We start from the raw sequence: 13,231 nt of genomic DNA, 5'->3' as shown, positions 1-13,231 counted from the left end.
AACTACAGAACCAGTTTCTCCTCTCTTGGTTTTCACTCAACTGCTAGAATAGGGCCTCATCCTCCCTGATTGAACTAACCTCGTTATCTCTAGCTTGCTTCTTGCTTGCATATATAAACCTGCCCCTGGAAATTGCCACCACTTGCATCCGAAGAAGTGGGTATTCACCCACGAAAGCTCATGCTGCAAAACGTCTGTTAGTCTATAAGGTGCCACAGGACTCTTTGCTGCTCCTCCTGAAAACAGACATTTATAATGGAAATACTGACACAACCTTCAGGTAGAGCAGTGGTGGGCAAACTACAGCTCTTGGGCCGGATCTGGCCCCTCAGGGCTTTGGAGCCGGCCCATGGGATTGCCCCCAATGGCACTGCGGGCCCCATGCTGCTCTCAGAAGCGGCTGGCACCAGGCCCCCACCAGTGCCACTGCGCTTCCTGGAGCGGTGCGGTGCCGGGGACAGGGCAGGCATGCAGGGAGCCTGCCCTTGCCCCAGTGTGCGCCGCTGCCACCCCGGAGTCGCTTTAGGTAAGTGGCGCTGGGCTGGAGCTTGAACCCCTCCTGCACCCCAACCCCCTGCCCTGAGCCACCTTCTGCAGTCCACACGCCTCCTGCACCCCTGCTCTGAGCCCCCTCCTGCACTCTGCACCCTAGCCCCCTGCCCTGAGCCCCCCTTACAGTCCGCACCCCTCCTGCACCCCAGCCCCCTTCTCTGAGCCCCCTCATATACTCCACACCCCTCCTTTGCCCCAGTCCCTTGCCCTGAGCCCCTTCCTGCACACTGCACCCCTCCCACACACCCTGCACTCCCTCCCGCACCCCAACCCACTGCCCCAGCCCTGCATACAATTTCCTCGCCCAGATGTGGCCCTCGTCCCAAAAAGTTTGCTCACCCCTGAGCTAGAGACACAATACATGACTAACAGACTCCACATACTGGCAGAAGTGGGGGGAAATCCACTGAAGGGTTAGGAAAACCCTCTGACTTAACTAGAGCTCTCCCTAGTGGTACTTTGGCTAAAGCCGGAAAGGACATTTTAAAATCAGTATGTGAAATGTGCACTTTTTAGCATTCAACATTTCATAGAATCGTAGAATATCAGGGTTGAAAGGGACTTCAGGAGGTCATCTAGTCCAACCTCCTGCTTAAAGCAGGACCATCAACTAAATCATCCCAGCCAGGGCTTTGTCAAGCCTGACCTTAAAAACCTTTAAGGAAGGAGGATTCCACCACCTCCTAGGTAACCCATTCCAGAGCTTCACCACCCTCCTAGTGAAATTGTTTTTCCTAATATCATAGAATCATAGAATCTCAGGGTTGGAAGGGACCTCAGGAGGTCATCTAGTCCAACCCCCTGCTCAAAGCAGGACCAAACCCAACTAAATCATCCCAGCCAGGGCTTTGTCTAGCCTGACCTTAAAAACCTCTAAGGAAGGAGATTCCACCACCTCCCTAGGTAACCCATTCCAGTTCTTCACCACCCTACTAGTGAAAAAGTTTTTCCTAATATCCAACCTAAACCTCCCCCTCTGCAACTTGAGACCATTACTCCTTGTTCTGTCATCTTCTACCACTGAGAACAGTCTAGATCCATTCTCTTTGGAACCCCCTTTCAGGTAGTTGAAAGCAGCTATCAAATCCCCCCTCATTCTTCTCTTCTGCAGACTAAACAATCCCAGTTCCCTCAGCGTCTCCTCATGTGCTCCAGCCCCCTAATCATTTTTGTTGCCCTCCTCTGGACTCTTTCCAATTTTTCCACATCCTTCTTATAGTGTGGGGCCCAAAACTGGACACAGTACTCCAGATGAGGCCTCACCAATGCCAAATAGAGGGGAATGATCACGTTTATCGATCTGCTGGCAATGCCCCTACTTATACAGCCCAAAATGCCGTTAGCCTTCTTGGCAACAAGGGCACACTGTCGACTCAGATCCAGCTTCTAATTGCTAAATAAAAATGCTTTGTGTCAAGACAGGTGCCCAAACCCAGTTGGACCTGCAGGGTGATAAGCATTAGGTATAGTTGGGGTTATGTACCTGGGTATTAGTCTAAGCGTGGGAGAATTGCAGGATTCCACCCGGAAGCAGATGAGGGCAAGAGGCTGAACACCTGAGGCGATAGTGCTCAGACAGCCCAGAACAGGGACAAGAGGTGCAGACAGTCCTGTAACTGTAACACCGCTGTAATGGATGTTCGCCACCTTTGGAGCGCTGCCACCGGAAGTTCCTGAGAAGTTGCCAGGAGGCACTGGCACCCAAACCGTGGCCCTGCCCCTGCTTGGCCTCTTCCCCTGTGGCTCCACCCATGATCTGCCACTTCCTGCCCTTGCTGTGCCTCTTCCCCCTGAGACCCCCATTGCTCGCTCCTCTTCGCCCTCTCCCCCCTGTTGCTCACCCATAAGGCAGGAGGGGGCAGAAAGGAGTGAGCAGGGACGGGGCGGAGAGGAGCAGAAGGCAGGTAGAGAGGAACAAGTGGCGGGCAGGGGGAGGGGGCAGAGTGGGGGTGGGAAGAGCAGAGTGGAGAATGGGGCCTCAGGGGAAGTCCAAGTGGGGGCGAGGCATCTGGGTGGAGCGGGGCCACAGTCCAGGCACTAGTGGTTCCTTCCACTTCTAGGGAGCTTTTGGTGCTCACATCCTGCCTCCCCAAACACAAGAGTCATGTGCTGCATATAGACAACTGTAAGTGAAACAGGTTAGCAAAAACTCTGTGTTTTGGGTTGTTTGTTTTTTTTCAGTTTCCCTTATGTCGTCAGTTTCTCTCCTCATTAAATGACCTTTAAAAATGAAAAGGGAGCCGAAAAACCCTCAAGCCTTTTTTAAAAAGGACGTTAAAAGGAAAATCCTCAGGCTATGCTGTTTAACAGATGTTTAGTCACAAACAAGGATTTTTTTTAAGTCAACTCCAAAAAAGTCAAATTGTATCTCTTTAGAACCTTAATTAGATCCACAACTTAATATTGGGGCTGCTAGACTGCTAATTTGTTTGCTATGTTTTGCGTTGTAATCCAGACTGAGACTACGGGTATGTCTACGCTACGGGATTATTCTGATTTTACAGAGCCCCAGACATCCCGCAGAAATGATGTGCTGTATGCCATTCTAGGGGGTGCCCCTGCGACAATACCACCCGTTGCTTCCCTCCTCCCCTACCCCTCTTGGGCTACCGTGGCAGTTATCCCCCCATTTGTGTGATGAAGTAATAAAGAATGCATGAAGAAACAACACTGACTTTATTGCCTCTGCAAGCAGAGATAAAGCGGGGAGGGGAGGGCAGCCTCCAGCTGCTATGATATTCCAGGCAGGACTGAATCTCCATTAGACATCAAAGGGGGGGAGGGGAGCACAGCCTCCAGCTGCTATGATAATCCAGACAGGACTGAATCTCCAGGAGACAAAGCTTAAAGAAGGGAATGACTGGGAGTCATTCCCATTTTTGCCCAGGCGCCCCCGGCCGACCTCACCGAGGCTAGCCAGGAACACTCACGGGACGACAATGATGGATACCAGTCATATTGTACCATCTGCCATCAGGAAGGGAAGGGAAGGGAATGCTGCTGTGTAGCGCTGCAGCACTGTGTCTGCCAGCAGCATCCAGTAGACATACGGTGACATTGAAAAAAGGCAAGAGAGGATTTTTTCCCCTTTGCTTTCACGGAGGGATGGATGGGGCGATGACATATACCCTGAACCACCCACGACAATGTTTTTGACCCTTCAGGCTTTGGGAGCTCAGCCAAGAATTCAAATGGTTTTCAGAGAGTGCGGGAACTGTGGGATAGCTAGAGTCCTCAGTCGCCCCTCCCTCCGTGAGCATCCATTTCATTCTTTGGCTTTTTGGTATGCTTGTCTCAGCTCCTTAAGTTTCACACAGCACTGTATTGAGTCCCTGTTGTGGCCTCTGTCCATCATGGCCTTGGAGATTTTTTTTCAAATGTTTTGGCATTTCGTCTTTTGGAATGGAGTTCTGATAGAACAGATTCATCTCCCCATACAAAGATCAGATTCAGTATCTCCTGTACGGTCCATGCTGGAGCTCTTTTTTGATTCTGGGACTGCATGGTCACCTGTGCTGATCAGCTCTCCACGCTGGGCAAACAGGAAATGAAATTCAAAAGTTAGCGGGGCTTTTCCTGTCTACCTGGCCAGTGCATCCGAGTTCAGATTGCTGTCCAGAGCGGTCACAATGGTGCACTGTGGGATAGCGCCCAGAGGCCAATACTGTCGAATTGCAGCCACACTAACCCTAATCCGAAATGGCAATACCGATTTCAGCGCTACTCCCCTCGTCGGGGAGGAGTACAGATATGGATATTAAGAGCCCTTTATATCGATATAAAGGGCTTTGTTGTGTGGACGGGTGCAGGGTTAATGCGATTTAACGCTGCTAAGTTCGATATAAACTCATAGTGTAGACCAGGCCTAAGGCCCAGTCCTTATGGCAGATAAATTGGTCTGTGCGGCTTTTTCGGGCTCATTGTGAAATCTAGTCAATTTCAAAATGGAGTTATAGTAGTAGATGTTCCCCTGCCAATTTTAATGGGTTTACAATGACATTTTTCCAATATATCAAGATGTTTCTCTTCTGTGCTGTGCAAAAGACCCATGTGAACAACAGAGGAACCTGGGTACATGGGAAACAGGGCAATGAGCTACCCACGAGGCATTGTCAAATGCACAAAAGTAAAGAAGCTGGGGAGGGGGAATGTCATTTTTTCTGAACTTTCAGTTGTAATCCTCTTAGGTGCTAGTTATAATCACAATAGGCCAAACACTTTCAGACTGTGGCTTTTAAAAAAGTTGACTGGGACCCTTTAGCACCAGAAGAGTGCACATTGATGGAATAATCTCCAAAGAGAATGTAGGGAATGAGGTATGAAATTCAATAGTTAAATGATTCCAGGTTTTTGTACCATCCCCCCATTTTTAATAGAGGAAATAATGGTGCTATAAAACCATAGAAGCCCTTTTCTGTAAAAGTCATTGAGTCAGATCTCACAAGAGAGCTATGCATTTGACAGGCAACTTGAACTGTGGTGCAGGGTGGGGAGTAGAGAAGGGGAGGCAGACATACTGGGATTTGACTTTCTAGTAATAAAATAGGTATTGGAAAAAAGGGAATCTGGCTGGCTCGATTCTGAACTTCCAGTTCCAGGGGGGTGACTATTTTGACAATGAAGGCTCAGGCTTGTTAGTTAACTTGCCCTTCTTCAACTCATTGCACTTATGGAAAAGGGAAAAAATCGGTCTGGAAGATCAGCTGTTCTCTGAAAAAAAATTCTGTTAAAACAGGGCTTTAACACCAAAGATCTCTTCCTTGCAATTATACAGACTCAGCTGCTGATGTTAAGGAGGAAAACAAGCTTTTTTACTTCTGGTAGGTCCGCAGAGCCTGCAAAGATATGGGAGAGTAGAATCCAAATCACTCTTTCTTGCGCATCAGTAGAATTAAATTCTAATGGGATATGCTGTACCATTCCCCAGGGTACAGTCTGGACTGTTGGATAACTGTGTCCCCTCAACTCTTCAATTGGGGGTGTCTTTTACACTGCTTCACTGTAACAACAACCACTCCTGGTCCATTGACATACAACCTCTAACATGCAAAATCACTCCCAGCTGAATTATATGAGTGCTTCTAGCCAGCCACTCACGAATGATATTACAGAGTGACACCAGCAAATTCCCAGTTCCAGACCTGTCCCCAGAAATATTCATCTTGTACTGCCCAGCACCCTCCTGGACAATACAAGCTCCTAGAAAGTCTGTCATTTTATTAACAGGGTTTGTGCATATTATTTTCTATGATCTCAAACGGAGGTTTCCAAATACTTCAGTCCAAGAACACATTGGTTTAGATCAGGGGTCGGCAACCTCTGGCATGCGGCTCGCCAGGGTAAGCACCCTGGCGGGCTGGGCCAGTTTGTTTACCTGCTGCGTCGGCAGGTTTGGCCAATCGTGGCTCCCACTGGCCGCGGTTCGCCACTCCAGGCCAATGGGGGCGCAGGAAGCCATGGCCAGCACATCCCTCAGCCCGTACCGCTTCCTGCCGCCCCCATTGGCCTGGGACAGTGAACCGCGGCCAGTGAGAGTCGTGATCGGCTGAACCTGTCGACCTGGCAGGTAAACAAACTGGCCCAGCCCGCCAGGGTGCTTACCCTGGCGAGCCGTGTGCCAGAGGTTGCCGACCCCTGGTTTAGATAAAACAATATAACAAGTTCATTAACTTACAGAAAGATAGATTTTTAAGTGATTACAAGGAATGAAGTATAAAAGATATTGTGAGACACTGCATCAAATGGCTTACTAAATCCAAATATATGATGCACATAGGTTCCCATAGCCTGCTGGCAATTTAGTAATTCTGTCCAAAAAAGTCAGTTTTGTCTAAAGAATTAATCTTTATAAACTCATGCTGCTTATTGCACATGAGTCCATTCGGTGACTTCTTTCTTCATGCTGGATGGTCCATCATTTCTCTTGGGGATTGCGTTTAGACTTTCAGATGGTTATTGCTAGGATCATTCTCCTTTTCTCTTTGAATATTATCTACTTGCTCTTCACTAGTTTTTGGTACTTCCCCAGTTATCCATGCCTTCAGAAATAATTAGCAGTACTGTAAAATCATTAGATTAATTGTATGATAATCCCACATATTTTAACATGGGTCTCTGTCTCAAATTAGGACTTGGCACATTGAAGGAACTGAGCAATATTCAGGCAAGCTGTAAGCATGGTGCAAAACAGAATGAAGGGAGACTTCAATGCAAACTTTATCTGTTGGGGACACACTGTCTCGGTACATGCAATTAACTAATAAGGATCCTTTGTATCTTAGAGGCAGGAGCTGCTGTGCCACACTGAAAGTGAATAAGTACACTCTTCAGCTTTTATCTTTTTTTAACTTGCTGCTTTTTCTGCAACCGTTGGTGTGGGTGTGGGTGTATACACACACACACACACACACACACACACACTTTTATTTTGGATTCCTAGTCAGATTGGTGTGTATCCAGAACAAGTGCCCCTTTGTCAAAATAATCTGCTTGTGGGGGAGGCTTCCTGAGGTCATAAGCATGGAAATGGAAACCACAGTCTTCATGGGTTCAGGGCTTGATGTTCAAGATAGTCTAGGATGGCTTGGAGCTAAGGGTTGGTGCCTTTTATTGAGCAAATGCTGACCTTTCAGCTCTGGAACCATGCTCAAAGCTTTCATCCAGCATGAATCTAGGAGATATTTAGTATTTTAAATTTGTCATCTGCTATATTTACATCTTCAAAAGACCCAAACAGCTGATGTTGCTGTCTTGTCTTTCAGCACAGATGGGACGTAAAAGGCCTCTTTGCCACTCATAGACTTTAAGGCCAGAAGGGACCATCCTGATCATCTAGTCTGACCTCCTGCACATCGCAGGCCACAGAACCTCACCCACCCACTCCTGTAATAGGCCCATTATCACTGGCTGAGTTACCAAAGTCCTCAAAGCTTGATTTAAAGCCTTCAAGTTACAGAGAATCAACCATTTATTCTAGTTCAAATCAGCAAGTGACCCAGGCCTCAAGCTATAGAGGAAGGTGAAAATCCTCCAGGATGTCTGCTCATCTGACCTGGGGGGGAAATTCATATCTGACTCCAAACATGGCGATCTGTTAGATCCGGAGCATGTGGGCAGGACCCACCAATCAGCCGCCTGAGAAAGAATTCACCATAGTAACTTCGAGCCCTCTCCATCTAGTATCTCATCTCCAGCCATTAGAAATATTTGCTAATAGAAATCGTGAGTGGGCCAGGTGCCATTATAGGCAATCTCATTATACCATCCTCTCCAGATGAGTCTTGAAACAAGTTAGGGTTTGGGTTTTTTTGCCCCCACTGCTCCCCTTGGAAAACTGTTCCAGAACTTCACTACTTTGATAGTTAGAAACCTTCATCTAATTTCAAGTTTTAACTTACTAATAGCCAGTTTATATCCGTTTGTTCCTATGCCAACATTGGCCTTTGCCTTAAATAACTCCTCTTCCTCCCTGGTGTTTGTCCCTCTGATAGGATTGCTCTTTCGAAACACATCTCCCCATAGCCTTCATTTGGTTAGACTAAACAAGGCAAGCTCCTGAAGTCTCCTTTCATAAAGTAGTTTCTCTATTTCTTGAATCATCCTAGTTGCCCTTCTCTGCACCTGTTCCAGTTTGAATTCATCTTTCTTAAACATGGGAGACAAGAATTGCACACAGCATTCCAGGTGAGGTCTCACCAGTGCCTTATATAATGGTACTAAACACTTCCCTGTCTCTACTTGCAATACCTCACCTGATGCATCCTAAAATTGGATTAGCCTTTTTCATGGCAGCTCAGAGTGATCCTGTGATTGAGAAATACACCCAAGTCTTTCTCCCCCTCTGTCACTTCCAACTGATACGTCTCCATCTTATAGCAAAATAAACTTGTGAGTCCCTAAGTGCATGACATTGCACTTTTAACTGTTAAATTTCATCTCCTTTCTGTTACTCCAGTTTTCAAGGTCATCCAAATCTTCTTTTATGATGTTGCGGTCCTCCTCCATATTGGCAATACCTCCAAACTTCTTGTCATCCGCAAATTTTATTAGCACACTCCCACTTTTTGTTCCAAAATCATTAATGGAAATGTTAAATAAGATTGGTCCCAAGATCAATCCCTGAGGAGCTCCAATAGTAACATCCCTCCAGCCTGACAGTTCACCTTTCAGTATGACCTGTTGTAGTTACCCCTTTAACCACTCTTATCAGCTAGGCACAAAAAATGGAAAGCACTTGCCAAAGTGCTCTCCTTAGATTGTTTTTGTGTGTCAGTCACCCTGGGATTGGAGCAGTAAACGCCAGCAATTCTCATTGTCCCTTCAGTAGTTTCCCTAAGATGGTTCTTTCACTGCTCTTATCTGCACCAGCTTTATCTTGGTCAGCTCCACTGGTGATAGCAATAGTGGGAGTGCTAGCATAGAGGAGATCCTGGTGGCCACCAGCATCTTAATCCATGTATCATCTCACTCTGTCATCTAGAAGAATTAGGCCTGTGTGTATGAATGGGATTAAGTGACAGGGTTGCTGGGGACTGGACTCTATGATCCTGGAGGACCCCTCCAGTCCAGTGCCTGGTTATGTAGACCCTACAGTGGTAACAATTCCCTTTGCTGGTCTACAGTGCCACTCCCACCTGGTGTAGAAGCTGTAGTCATGGTACAGAGAACAATGGTGTTTCCTTCCATTAGCACCTAATGCAAACTTGAGCCAATGTAACTGGGGATAGTAACTCTCTTCATGAGAGTGATCTAGCTGTTGGAAACCTACCCTGGCTTAGAGTCCAGTTGTGCTCTCTTTGGGGAGAGGAAGATTCATTATTTTAAAAAAGTGAATACATTTGATTCTAATAAAGATGGCCAAGAAACAGGTCAGGTGGATGCTGCAGGTTCCCTGCACAGCCCTGCCAATGCACCTCCCCAAGCCTGTCTTTGTGGCCTTTCCAGTGTGGGCTAATCCTGCACTGCAGTAACCCCTGCTACACCAGTCCTGAACTGCTACCTAGTTTTACCCATTAGCTAAGTGCCCAATTTCAGCATCCTCTGCTAGTCCAGTCCCAGAGAAGACTGTCAGTCATACTGTGAATTGTTAGCTCTGTAATGTGGGCCGTGGTCTATAAGAGACTAGTCCAGGAAGCCACTGTGGTATAAGGTTAGTATGCTAAAATACTCTGTCCCCAGTACATTAAGAGAGCCCCTGCTAGACTGTCCGGTTCTGTGGTGCGGAGGGACAGTCTAGCAGGGGCTCTCTTAATGTACTGGTTCAGCAGTTTTATTACTGTGGAGCCTATGTGAAGTTAAGCAGAAGCCATAGTCTTAAATGTCAAACATTTAAAATGCGAAAAATAGCCTGTATGTTAGTAAAACTAAAAAATGCTCCCTGGATGCTTTTAGAGAAGCAGTCCCCAGCGTTGCTCTGTTAATGGAGCTAGAGGTTCTCTGGATAGCACCAGTTCCCATCTGCAGCAGTGAGTGTTAGAAACTACAAGACTACTCTACAGAGCTTGTTTCCCATCTACCCCACAATCTTGTGCCGCAGAGGCGGAGAGTGGTGGTGGTGGCGGCGATACTGAGCAGAGAGAACCACAGGCTGAATATCCAGCAACATTTCCAGCAGTGAGGTTTGAGAACATGGACAAGTTTGGTAAAGGAACAGGGGAGGCCCTGTAACTTGAACCATAGTGGACGTGTCTACACTGCCACTGGGAGCGAGTCTGCCAGCCCTGGTCCACAGACTCACGCTGGCTATGTGGCTGTTGTGGCTCAGGCTCTCAAGCTCCCCCTCCCAGCCCTAGAGCTTGAGAGCTCAAGCTCCAGCCCAAGCTGCAGCATCTACACAGCTATTTTTAGCATGCTAGTGCGAGACTGTGGACCTGGGCTGGGAAGCTCATTCCCAGCTGCAGTGTAGACACACCCTTAAAAGTGGGCTAGAAAACACTGTATGGGCCAGCCTGCACTGAGTTACTCCTGAGGGCATTCTGTGCCAAAAGTTTTAAAATTCTGCACACAATATTTTAAAAATCTGCAAAATTTTGCATTTTTATTTGTCAATAAATAAATGTGGAGGCTCCAGCATGGCAATGGGCGATCACCCTGTCAGAGTGCTGGCTTCAATGGGGTGTGTGTCTGGGTGCTGACTTGGTGTGGCTCAGTGGGGTGGGGGTGCAGGGAGCTTGTTGGAGTGGTCCAGGTGGGATGAGACTTCTGGGGTGGGAGTTCAGTAGCAGATGGCAGTCTGGGTGCAGAGGTGGGGTCTGGATGCAGGGAGGTGGGGCTTGGTGGGGTGGGTCTGGGTGCAGGGGGTGAGGTTTGGTAGGGCGATCTGGGTATGAGGCGGGTCCAAATGCACGGGGATTGGGTGGATGGGAGAGCAGCTCCCCATACAGTGACACCCCCCACCCCACCCCACCCCAAGCTCAGGAGCGATGGAGGCAGGAAGCGGAGGGGTGTGGAGCTTCCTGCAGCTGGAGAGGTTTCTGGGGCTGGATCTGACCTAGCCCTGGCTGCTCCTTGCAGGGGAAGAGGAAGTCCCATCCTCCCCAGGCCAGCCGGGACTAGCAGCTGGATAGAAGCCACTGTCCCCAGCCCTTTTTCCCTAGTGATTTACACCTCTGCTAGCTGCTTCTGGCACCTGAAACGAAGCACCCTCACTGCTGGGGAGCGGCATGTGACTGTTCTTGCAGCTTCCCTTTGCTTCCCCATCAGATTGCACCCACAGGAGTAACTGAGTGGTGGCCAATAACTTCTACCAGGCTGGAAGACTTCTTGTGGTTACGCTCTAGGCATTTACTGTTGCATTACTGGTGCTCTGCTCGCAGACACTAGCTCCAAGCATGACAAGGAGCTGGCAATTGCTGCCAAAAAGAGCAAGGCCCTGGCTGAGAAGAAGTTATCTTGATTTATCGAGTGGCTGACTCAAGATAGGCAGGACTGCAGGTCAGCTTTTGTGACTGGGCTTTGAAAGTGCAGAAGGATTTTCTTCACAGCTTTGCTTTTTATTGGATTGCATCCTGTAAGAAAGGCACCAGCATTCCTTGTTCTGCTAGAATTCAGCACACTCGTAAACCTCCTGGGATATGGGTGTCCAAACTTTGGCCAGCCAACAGTCACATGGACAGTGTTCCAGAAGTTGGAGGGCTGCCTTTAACTTCCATAAAACAGAGAAGATTGAAGCTGCCCTTCCCTTTAGTGCAGTGGCATAAATATCAGGATCAAGATACTAAGGCTTGTAGCCCATGAAGCTTGCAGCTTTGTCTTAGGATATCAATAACCTAATATCTTTCTTTCCCTTTAATGGGCTTTATAGATGGATGACTGTTGTTACCTCCTGTCACGGTTCCTTCCCCACTCTGAACTCTAGGGTACAGATGTGGGGCCCCACATGAAAGCCCCCCTAAGCTTATTTCTACCAGCTTACGTTAAAACCTGGTACTCTGCCACCACCAAGTGCTTTAACAAGAAACAGGGAAAAGACCACTTGGAGTTCCTCTTCCCCCAAAATATCCCCCCAAGCTCTTACACCCCCTTTCCTGGAGAGGCTTGAGAATAATATACTAACCAATTGGTTACAAAGTGATCGAAGACCCAAACCCCTGGGTCTTTGGACAATGGAAAAATCAGTCAGGTTCTTAAAAGAAGGATTTTATTCAAAAGAAAAGGTAAAAATCATCTCTGTAAAATCAGGATGGGAAATAACTTTACAGGGTAATCAGATTCAAAGAGCCCAGAGGAACCACCTCTAGCCTTAGTTTCAAAGTTACAGCAAAACAGGGATAAACCCTCTAGCAACGGGAACATTCACAAGTTGAGAAAAACAAAGATAAACTAACACGCCTTGCCTGGCTGTTACTTACAAGTTGACATGTTCAGAAAGATTTGGAGAATATGGATTGATGTATGATCCCTCTTAGTCCCAAGAGCGAACAACACCAAAACAAAGAGCACAAACAAAAGCCTCCCCCCCCCACTCCAAGATTTGAATGTATCATAGTATTGTATACAGGAGGGTTGTTACCCTTCTCTTTATAGTTATGACACTTTACTTGGGGGAGAGGGGGAACTGAGGCACAAGGCAGTTAAGTGACTTCTCTGCGGTCACACAGCCTGTTAGTGGCAGAATTAGAACTAGAACTCAGGTCTCCTGACTCCTGCTGTGTGGTGCTGTGTTTGTTGTGCTGCCTCTCAAAGAGAACTCTAGAGGTTGCGCTTAGATGACTTCTGTATTAGATCATTAACATGCTTTCCACAGCAGATCTGAGCCAGCATTCAGCCTGGATCCTTACAGAGTAGTGATTTCCCCTTATTTCTTTTCTTGCTGCCTCCTTAAATCAGCCTTGTACATATGAAGAATTCCTGGGATAGTAAAAATGGGAGTTTTCTGCAAATCCGGTGCTGGGAATGTAGAAGTCCCATGCATTAGCTGAGGACAGCTGTTTCCCTATAGCAGCTTGCATTTCCTCCATTTATTTGACTATGTGACAGCTACACATGAGCAAGGAAAACATGTTTCATATTAATTTCATGGGCCCTCCTTTCCATGGGGGGAGGAAGGAAACCATTCCTACCAGCAGCTTAATTCCCACCCCAATGACTCTCTCGCTGGTGAATTTTCTGGAGGGGTCGGGGTGTTTAAAACTGTACTCCTCTTTCTCTGAACTGCATTCTGACACTTCATTGGGGGATA

General features: G+C 47.5%; 1 protein-coding gene across 12 annotated transcripts in view; it reads left to right on the top strand.

The window, feature by feature from the left end:
• The window catches only part of HDAC8 (histone deacetylase 8), a 119,053-nt gene that overhangs the window by 22,324 nt on the left and 83,498 nt on the right, over positions 1-13,231 (top strand). The gene's annotated exons all lie outside the window — the stretch shown is intronic.

This window comes from Mauremys mutica, chromosome 9 (assembly GCF_020497125.1).
Source record: "Mauremys mutica isolate MM-2020 ecotype Southern chromosome 9, ASM2049712v1, whole genome shotgun sequence".
Taxonomy (NCBI): Eukaryota; Metazoa; Chordata; order Testudines; family Geoemydidae; genus Mauremys; species Mauremys mutica.
This window is presented reverse-complemented; position numbering and strand designations above follow the sequence as displayed.